This window comes from Wyeomyia smithii, chromosome 1 (assembly GCF_029784165.1).
Source record: "Wyeomyia smithii strain HCP4-BCI-WySm-NY-G18 chromosome 1, ASM2978416v1, whole genome shotgun sequence".
NCBI lineage: Eukaryota > Metazoa > Arthropoda > Insecta > Diptera > Culicidae > Wyeomyia > Wyeomyia smithii.
In genome coordinates this window covers 139,988,034-139,997,505 of record NC_073694.1, presented here as the reverse complement: position 1 = coordinate 139,997,505, position 9,472 = coordinate 139,988,034, and the positions used below count along the sequence as shown (strand labels likewise).

The 9,472-nt window shown below is 39.6% G+C and overlaps 1 long non-coding RNA gene across 1 annotated transcript; it reads left to right on the top strand.

The window, feature by feature from the left end:
• Nucleotides 1-4,123: 4,123 nt before the first annotated feature.
• LOC129718534 (uncharacterized) lies at nt 4,124-4,869 on the top strand. The gene is made up of 3 exons (XR_008726957.1): nt 4,124-4,281; nt 4,341-4,451; nt 4,598-4,869. It is a non-coding gene; the product is annotated as an uncharacterized LOC129718534 (long non-coding RNA).
• The last annotated feature ends 4,603 nt before the right edge of the window (nt 4,870-9,472 follow it).

Genomic DNA, 9,472 nt, shown 5'->3' with positions numbered 1-9,472 from the left:
ATTGTTACATTTTTGGGGAAGACTCTCACCAGGCACAAGCCACTTTTCCGACCGGCGATAGGACTAGAAGTTTGCTTTGAATAGACAGTCAAGCAATCAGAACATCTTTCTGCTCCAGTGGTTCAATTTGTCCAATTCTCCGTGCTCATTTTCTAGTTGATCGAATCATCAATTCGCCTTCCACTTTCGGCCAATTCATCTTCAAATATATAAACTTTCACTAACTTCAGTGCTGGAAAAATGTAAGCGAAAAGTCACACGCGGAAAAGTTACGTCCATTCGCGGCCGCAGTTTTTTTTTTTTGTATTTGAATACAAGCTTGAAATGAATATAATGTAAGCTCTTACTCAGTTAGAGTAAAACTAGCTGAACCTGCGTAAAAAATTGGTCCCCTGAAATTCAATTACACAATGTAAACCTGCTCATTTAAGTTAGCAATTTGTAGATTTTTTTGCTTTAATAAGGAGGTTTTTAACCACAAGCTGGCTCGCCACTTCAAGACAGAAATGATAAGGTTTATATCCCTGCTTTGATTCCGGGAAATTCCGGGAATATAAACCCGGAAAACCGGATTTCGGGAATAAGAAATTTTTTACGGGAGACCTCTAACGCTTATTTAAAAATAAATGAGCTTCTGAATCTTTAGGTGCTAAAGCAATCGAAATGGGACGAAAACTGCAAACGGTATAAGAATTTTAATTTGTGAGTACCCGAGAACACCGTTGACGCGTAAAGATCCTTTTTTTGTCGAGCACATAACGGTTCTAAACTGCTTAGTCCACAAAAAATAACCCCCCCACGCGAAACGGAGTAGCTACGGCTCTGCATACGGCGTTTTTGTCGTGTTCGCGTAGTGTTTGGTGATGCTGATTCACTTAACTAGCGAACAAATTGGACACCATGAATCCGGGTTCGAAGCACGGCATCGGCGCTGTTATCGACTGCATGATCATCTCCTTCGCTATTATACCTAAAATACAAGCCTCCGATCGGAAGCATTGATTTGCAAAAGTGCTCAGAAAGTAACTATTGCACCCAGATTGGTATGCTTACGATTGAACAAATTATTAGAATTCCGACGTCCACCACCGCCGGATGATGTTGAATCGCTGGTGCTAGCAAAGCAAGGCAATACTGCTATTCAGCGGTAGGTTTGCGTGAATATATGGCTTTCACCGGGTACTAATATGTCGTTTTATATTTTTTCAGGAATTTGCTGTCAGCTGATTGTTGCGACGAGTGGTGTTCGCATCTTAATAAACCACTTGCTCTGCTTGAAGCCTGGGGACAGACCGATAGCAGAAGTTCGAGTTGCTAAATGCTAAATACGATCAAACTGCTTCATATCGGTTTTCTGTACAGTTGCCATTGTTAGTAGTATTATTATTAGTTAGTTAGTTAGTTAGTAGTAGTATTATTAGTTAGTTATTTATTGAAGTTATAATTCAAACGTCCCAAGCAGATAAGGATTAGTGTTTTTTTCAAATAGGATGTTTTGAGATGAATTAAATGTTAACTAATATTTATACAGAATTTATATTGTGTGTTCTGCCATGAACGGAGAAATCAACACTATTACATACATTTTATATTTTATTATATTAATAGTTTGTAGTTGATTTCGCAATTAAGTGAAAATTGAGTGAATATGGCAAACAAAAAATGAATTGAAATAAAACTCAACCCTAATCTTACATTTATCTTTTACTAACTATAATTGAGAATTGCATGATTTTTTCGGAACTTATTCGACATATTTTGTAATGTTTACACATTAGTAAGCCTATGTACAAGGGTCAAAATAAGTAGGATAGGCAAGTGCCGGTAGGTAGTAAATCTGCTAATTTTTGAATGGATTTTATAATTGATGACCTGATAAAAATGCTTATTTGCATCATTGGCATAGATGAAAAAAACATTTCTAAAGTGAATGTTTCATCAAGATCAGGAGTCGGCTAAAAGCTCATCGAGAAATGGCTATTTTAGAAATGAAGCAGGGCAGGCAGTGGGAAAAATATACGGTTGTGACGCATATGCTGGTTGGTCGATTATCCGAAAGCATTGAGGGAAGATTCAACACACAAAAATTTAATGAGGCCAGCCGTGTGAACTGGAGCATTGTCATCCTGAGAAAAAAAACCTTCACCATTCGGGAATAATGCTTGCATCGTTGAGAGAACCTGATGATAAGAATAATTTCATAATACTGTTCAAGAATCAAGGATTGTTTCGAAAGTGACCAAAACAACCAATATTCAAAAATATGTGTTTCGGAAGATGCCTGATAATCCTGAAGATAGAGTTGTCGCATGCTATATTTTGTTGCAGAAATGTAAATTCTCGAACTAGGACTTACTTCGGGACATCCAGTTTGTTCCGGAAGTGGCCAATGACGCCTAAATTTAAAAATATGCCTTTTGAAAGATTCCAGATGAAAAATCCTGGAGATATAGGTGCCACACGCTATATTTTTACGCAGAAACGTAAATGTCCCCTGAGACAGGTTCCTCTGGGGATTTCCAGATGAGAAATAGCCATTCCTCGATGGGCCCTTTACCGATTCCTGATCTTGATGAAACATTCACTTTACAAATGTTTTTTTCATCTATGCCAATGATGCAAATAAGCATTTTTATCAGGTAACCAATTATCAAATCCATCCAAAAATTAGCAGGTTTGTCATGCCTACCGGCACTTGCCTATCCTACTTATTTTGACCCCTGTACATATGCTTACTAATGTGTAAACATTACAAAATATGTCGAATACGTTCCGAAAAAATCGTTGCAATTCTCAATTATAGCCAGTAAAAGATAAACGTAAGATTGGGTTTGAGTTTTATTTCAATTCATTTTTTGTTTAAAAGCAACTACAACTATTAATATAATAAAGTATAAAACGTATGTAAAAGTGTTGATGTCTCCGTTTATGGCAGAACACACAATATAAATTCTAAATTTATATTAGTAAATAATCATTTCATCACATAAAATCCTATTTGAAAAAAAAAAACACTAATCTTCATCTGCTCGGGACGTTCGAATTCATAATTTTAATAAATAACTAACTAATAATACTACTACTAACTCACTAACTAACTAATAATACTACTACTAACTCACTAACTAACTAATGATACAACTAACAATGGCAACTGTATATGAAGCAGATTGAACGTATTTAGCAACTCGTACTTCTGCTATCGGTCTGTTCCCAGGCTTCAAGCAGAGCAAGTGTTATATTAAAATTAGCACACCACTCGTCGCAACAATCAGATGACAGCAAATACCTACAAAAATATAGGACGATGTATTAGTATCCGGTGAAAGCTATATATTCACGAAAACCTACCGCTGAATAGTAGTATTGCCTTGCTTTGCTAGCACCAGCGATTCAACATCATCCGGCGGTGCTGAACGTCGAAATTGTGATAATAATTTGCTCAATCGAGAGCATATCAGTCTGGACGCAGCACTTCTGCAAATTCATGTTCCCGATCGGAGGCTTTCATTTTTCATCATCAGGATAGATCCAATAGCGAAGGACATGACCATGCAGCCGATACCAGCGCCGATGCCGTGCTCCGATCCCGGATTCATCCTCGAACATCGTCGATACCTTCCAGAGGACGACTGGACTTTCACCTTCATTCTTGTTTACGTTCGTATCCAACATTCGTACGAAAGTTTGGATTCGAATGAGTTCGAAAATGCCATTCTTGTTAACATAAGACCATACGAATCCATTCGTATCGCATACGAATGCGATACGTATACGAAAAAGGTGGATGTCTATGCAAAAACGGTTGATGTCTAGACTTAAGGGTTAAAAAAGTTTAAATGTCAGGAGAGAAATGTCAAGTGTGTCAAGCCGATTGAGCGAGGCTCCTGACGGCAAACAGTTTTTTTAATGAATGAAAATGAAATATGTTTTTATTATAATTTGCATAATAAAATGGTCTTTTTTGAGAAACATTTATAGTTAACGTATGCCTACAACACAAGACTATCGCTGTTACTTAAAATTTTCCTTTTATAAATAGAATTTGTTTGGCGAAATATGCAATTGGAACCAAATTTGCAAACTCCGATGCAAAAACAATAAGCGGGTCATGGGCTTGCATAATGCATTAAAACTTGACTGTTTACGTTTTTTGAACGACTTGGACAGCATACTTGAGCAGTTTATTTTGCTAAATTTTGGTGAATATTGTAATAAGTGAAAGGGTGAACAGGTGTGAGCCGACAGATATGGATAGTGCTACGACAGAGTAATTTCACAGTAAGTGTTTTTTTGTTGCAGAATAGTTTTTCTTCATTCTAAAAAACCACTTTTTATAGGAGTCACACAGCACGACCAACTTGCGCTCGTTCCATTGTTATAAATTGGTCCACAAAAAGACGCTCGCCGATAAGGAAATTAGCCTGGCCTACAAGCGGCCTAAGCATCAGGTAAGTTTGATTCTGAAGAAAATTAACAACTGATATTTAATTAACTACACCCACTAGCCAAAACGCGTGTGTGTGTGAACGTTGTGTCTTTTTCTCGCGAATTTGTGGACCACTTTTTCTAAGAGTTTTTATGTGTTAAATTTCAGAACCAGCCGACACTGAGCAACGTATCTTGAAGAACATCATCAATGGCAAACAGCAGCGACGGGACTTGCGTTAGGCCGCCCTGTGTCGTGCCAGTTTAGTACTATTGTTAAATCCTAGCGATCGGCCAGGACTAAGTAGGGCACTTCCCTAAAAAGGTGAATTGTTAATACCATGCAGGAATTTTTGTCAGACCCTCTGTGAGTGACAGATAATGAAAAATAAATAATGCTTCGCCTACTATTCTGAGATCTTATTTTTGAATTAAATTCCTGCTACCTGTCCGGAGGTGGATTAAATTTTTGTTGTACACATCGACAATTTTTGTTGTCGAAAAATGAACAACCTGATCGACTATGTGACCGAGGAATAGTCGTATTTTAGTGCGGCTGATTGTCAAGATTGATTTGATTAAGGAACAGTATTTATTCTGCGTCAATGATGTGAAACCCGAAATGAATTTAGAGGGCAAAGGGTTTGTGGGCGATAGAACGAACGATGAAACGTGCGGTGGTGCTGCGACCGATGGTTCCATTAATGTGCGTGATATATTAAATGTCAGGACAGTTTGCGATGAATATTACTGCGAAATGTGCTGGTGCAATTCATTACAAGTACCTCAGGCAAATGCAACGATGCTTCGATCAGGCACCATAATGGAATTAATCAAGATAATCGAAGGTGAGCTAACTTATGCCAAAATGTTTAGAAACTCAAAAAGGCTTAAAGTGGAACTGCACACTGACTCGAAGTTATCAAATTAGTTAACCAATATTTGATCAAGAAAAAGTACTTCGTCGTGGTTGAGAGGACACAACTTCCAGTTTCTTGAAGACATGTATCACTGTGTAGGAACGACAATTTGTAGGCATTTTGTTATTTGAACAGTGTAACAACTGTTCCGATTTCCTAATTATTAGTACTACGAATGTACACTAAGGTCGCTTTTTACGCGCGGGATGCGTTCCAAATTTGTATTTGTATAAACGACTTTTTTGAGTTGCAAATATAACAAAGAAAACCGTCCGAAAACGTTAAAATCTCGTTTGAATATGATAGTGGCCAATCTAGAGACCAAAATGCAATATTTTAAATTTTGAGTATTTACACCAAAATTGTGAAAACTGATATATGATCACTCGTGGCCAAAAACGGAAAACGTGATTGAAATGAGGTCGATATCTTGTACCGTTTTTGAATAATGGAGGAAAGCAACCCGCGTGAAAAAAAAAACGGGTAAAAAGCGACCTTACTGTATAGGGATACCATCTAGTCGGAGGTAGAAATCAGGACACCCTTTTTTCGGCACAAATTTGATCTAAGCTTAAGACCTCCTAGCTTGTCTCAAGGTACGATGTTGGCCTAACAAGCCAGTGGTCATAGCTTCAAAACCCACCCTGAGAGAGATTGTTATAATAAAATCGGAGCCTTAGTTCCGCAATTGTTCTGTATACTAATAATTGGCTGCAAAGTCTGTGTCCAACAAACAGAAAGATCAAGTTTCGACAGCGTAATATTAGTACCTACGTTTCTTTGATTTAACTGTTATAGATGTGAAGAGGCAGATAAATGAGTAGAATGATTGTAGAATGATAGTCTAAGAATCACAGTGTCGCAGTGAAAAAATATGACATAGGTGGTTCAATTCTGTTGAAACCGCGGGGCATTTCAAAGGCGTGGGACACGTTTCGTTGGATGTATTTCTAGACGGGACATTTTGTTGAAACACAGGATGCTTAATGATTTCAACATTTCTCTCGTCACATCGCACAGTGTTTTATTTTGCCGTTTTCATGCGATTAATTGAATAGCAATATAAATGTTGATTATAGCCATAATGTATGTTCGGATAAGTTTCAATGTATTCAAAAATGCATATTTCGTTCTAGAAAGATGAGTGATCAATCCACCTAAAAGTGAGATAGAGAGTTTACTTTTTCATCAGATTGAGATAGACGAGTGGTGTCTTCGGCAAACTTTTAGTTGATATCAAAACTAGATACTTTGCCGTTATAACTTTTTTCTTAGATTTCTCTTTTATTTTTTAAACCTTCTACAAAGTTTTAAGCCATCCAAAAATGCATGTCTATGCTAAGCATTGTTATTTTTAATCACCTAAAATAAAAAAGTTATTTGACATATTTCGATATTTTTGGTGATACCTTCACGTGAGCCCTCTCCAAATTACGCAATTTTACGCAAGTGGCAGTTCCATACGATGAAATAAATATCTTAAGACTTTCAATTAAAGGCACAAACTTTCGTATGTAATAGTATGTAAGCAGCCTTTCAAAACTATTTGATGCCGATTTTTGTATACAAAAATATGAATATTAAAAAGGTTTGAGTTTTGAAGGTAGCACTAAACCATCTTGAGCTAAACATGCATGCATGCTTTCGTAAGGTTAGAAAAATTACTCTAGCTTGTACCTTATATACACTACCCGTCATAAGTTTAGAATCGCTTTACTGCGTATTGCAACATCCAGTTTGAATATTGCAACACCCCGAAAAGTTTAGCATCACTTGATATGGGCAGATTAATGTAACGCTATCTCTTGATTCCGGAAACCCAGAGAGTTGTGGTCTTCAGCAAAGTTGCTCAGAAGGTCAGAGGCTTGTAATTGGCGGACAGTATAGTGCGAAATTTAGCTGCAACACAACTAGTGTGCATGTAGTTTTGAGCGTTTCGACTTTTTTTTTTTTTTTTTTTTTTTTTTTTCGTAGGATTTGAACCACTGCGACCATTGTATTGATCTTTTGTGGTATGTTTCGAACTTATTTTAGCTCAATAATCACATATATATATACATATATATATATATATATATATATATATGTATATATATATATATATATATATATATATATATATATATATATATATATATATATATATATATATATATATATATATATATATATATATATATATATATATATATATATATATATATATATATATATATATATATATATATATATATATATATATTTTGTTTCTTTTTTTTTTTTTTTTTTTTTTCAGGTAGAGGGGAAATTTGCATCCAAACCCCTGAGGTGACCAACCTCAGGGAGTGTGGGGTTGGTTTGAATCAGTGACCGGACCCACTAAAACCCCTCCAGTCTCCAGCCCAGAATGCTCCCCGGGACCACCGCTAGGTATTGCTTCGGGGAGCGGCTTTTGTGCTCTGTGCACCCTCTTGGTTCTATAGATCTCTTTGCTAACTTAGCTAACTAACCTGGAGACTGGCCGTTAGCTAACACTGGCGTGTCGGTGGTCAACCTGTCGCCTGTTTTGCAATTCTAAAACTATTTGAGAGGCGGCTGTACAAACTGCCCTCCAAATGTTTGGGTCTTTACACATCCTCCGAACTAGGTTGTCCGGAGTGGTGTCTGGCCCGCTCACTACCATCATGTCGCTCCGCGCATGCACAAAACGAGGGCACACGAAGAAGACATGCTCAGCAGTTTCTTCCGCATCCGCACACTCGGGACACATGGGGGACCCCGCATGCCCGAATCTGTGTAGATACTGCCTGAAGCAACCATGACCTGACAGAATCTGTGTCAAGTGGAAGTTAACTTCTCCATGGCGCCTCCCGACCCATCCGGATACGTCCGGAATAAGTCGATGCGTCCATCTACCCTTTGCGGAATTGGACCATTCCTGCTGCCATCTGATCATCGAGAATGACCTTCTGGTGCCTCGTATACCCCTTGTGTCAAGTTGATCGAAGCATTCTACGTCCTCCTTAATGGCTATGCTGATAGGCATCATGCCGGACAGGACGCAGATTGCGTCGTATGACACTGTACGGTACGCGCTCACAACCCTCAGGCACATGAGCCTGTAGGTACTTTCCAGTTTTCGACGATGACTGTTGGTACCTAACGCTTTGGACCACGCTGGCCCACCATACCTAAGTATGGACGAAACCACGCTGGCAAGAAGTTTACGCTTGCTGCCATATACCGCTGAGCTATTGGACATCATTCGAGATAGTCCTGCAGCGGCCGTTGAAGCCCTCTTACAGGCATAGTCGACGTGACTCTTAAATGTGAGCTTATCGTCAACCATAACCCCCAAGAGCTTCAAGGAACGCCTTAAGGTAATGGTGCAGTCACCGACTCTGACCACCGCCTGTTGCTCTAATTTGCGGTTGTTCACAACCGTAACCTCCGTTTTATGGTGCGCTAACTCCAGTTTCCTAGAGTGCATCCAGTCTTCGACCTTGTGTATGCAGTGCGCGGCCGTCAACTCGACCTCTTCGATCGACTCGCCGTAGACCTCTAGCGTGATGTCGTCTGCGAAACCGACGATCACAACCCCTACAGGGAACTTTAGTTTCAACACCCCGTCATACATGACATTCCACAACACCGGGCCCCTTTGCAGAGCTGCATGCCACCACGGGTCGGCGCGTGGCGACCGCCGAGGTCACGTTATATGAGGGCGACCGCTGACAGTACCTAACAGCCCTGGACCAGCAGCGGGAGATTGCTTAGGGGTGGTGAGGGTCGGACACTAGGCCGTCGACTCCTCGTAAATGCCACAATTACCCGGAAGCATCTCTGACGGAGCGAGTAGTGCCGCTCCCATCAACCAAATGCACTCCCCCGTCCATTGGGGCCGACACCAGTAAGGTCCCAATTATGGCAACTGGCAGCGAACGAAACGGATTCGAGTCGGATACGCTAAGGAACCACGACCAAGGGCTGGCACCTGCATCGAGCTCCCTTAGTAAAGTCGCGTGACAGCGGCTTGAAACGGCGAGATGGTACCCGGAGCAGGGGTCTCCGTCCCGTAAAACCTGGCAGGCCTTCCAGTACGTTCCGCGTCCATTGCCTGGTGGGAATCAGGCAGAGAAGGATCA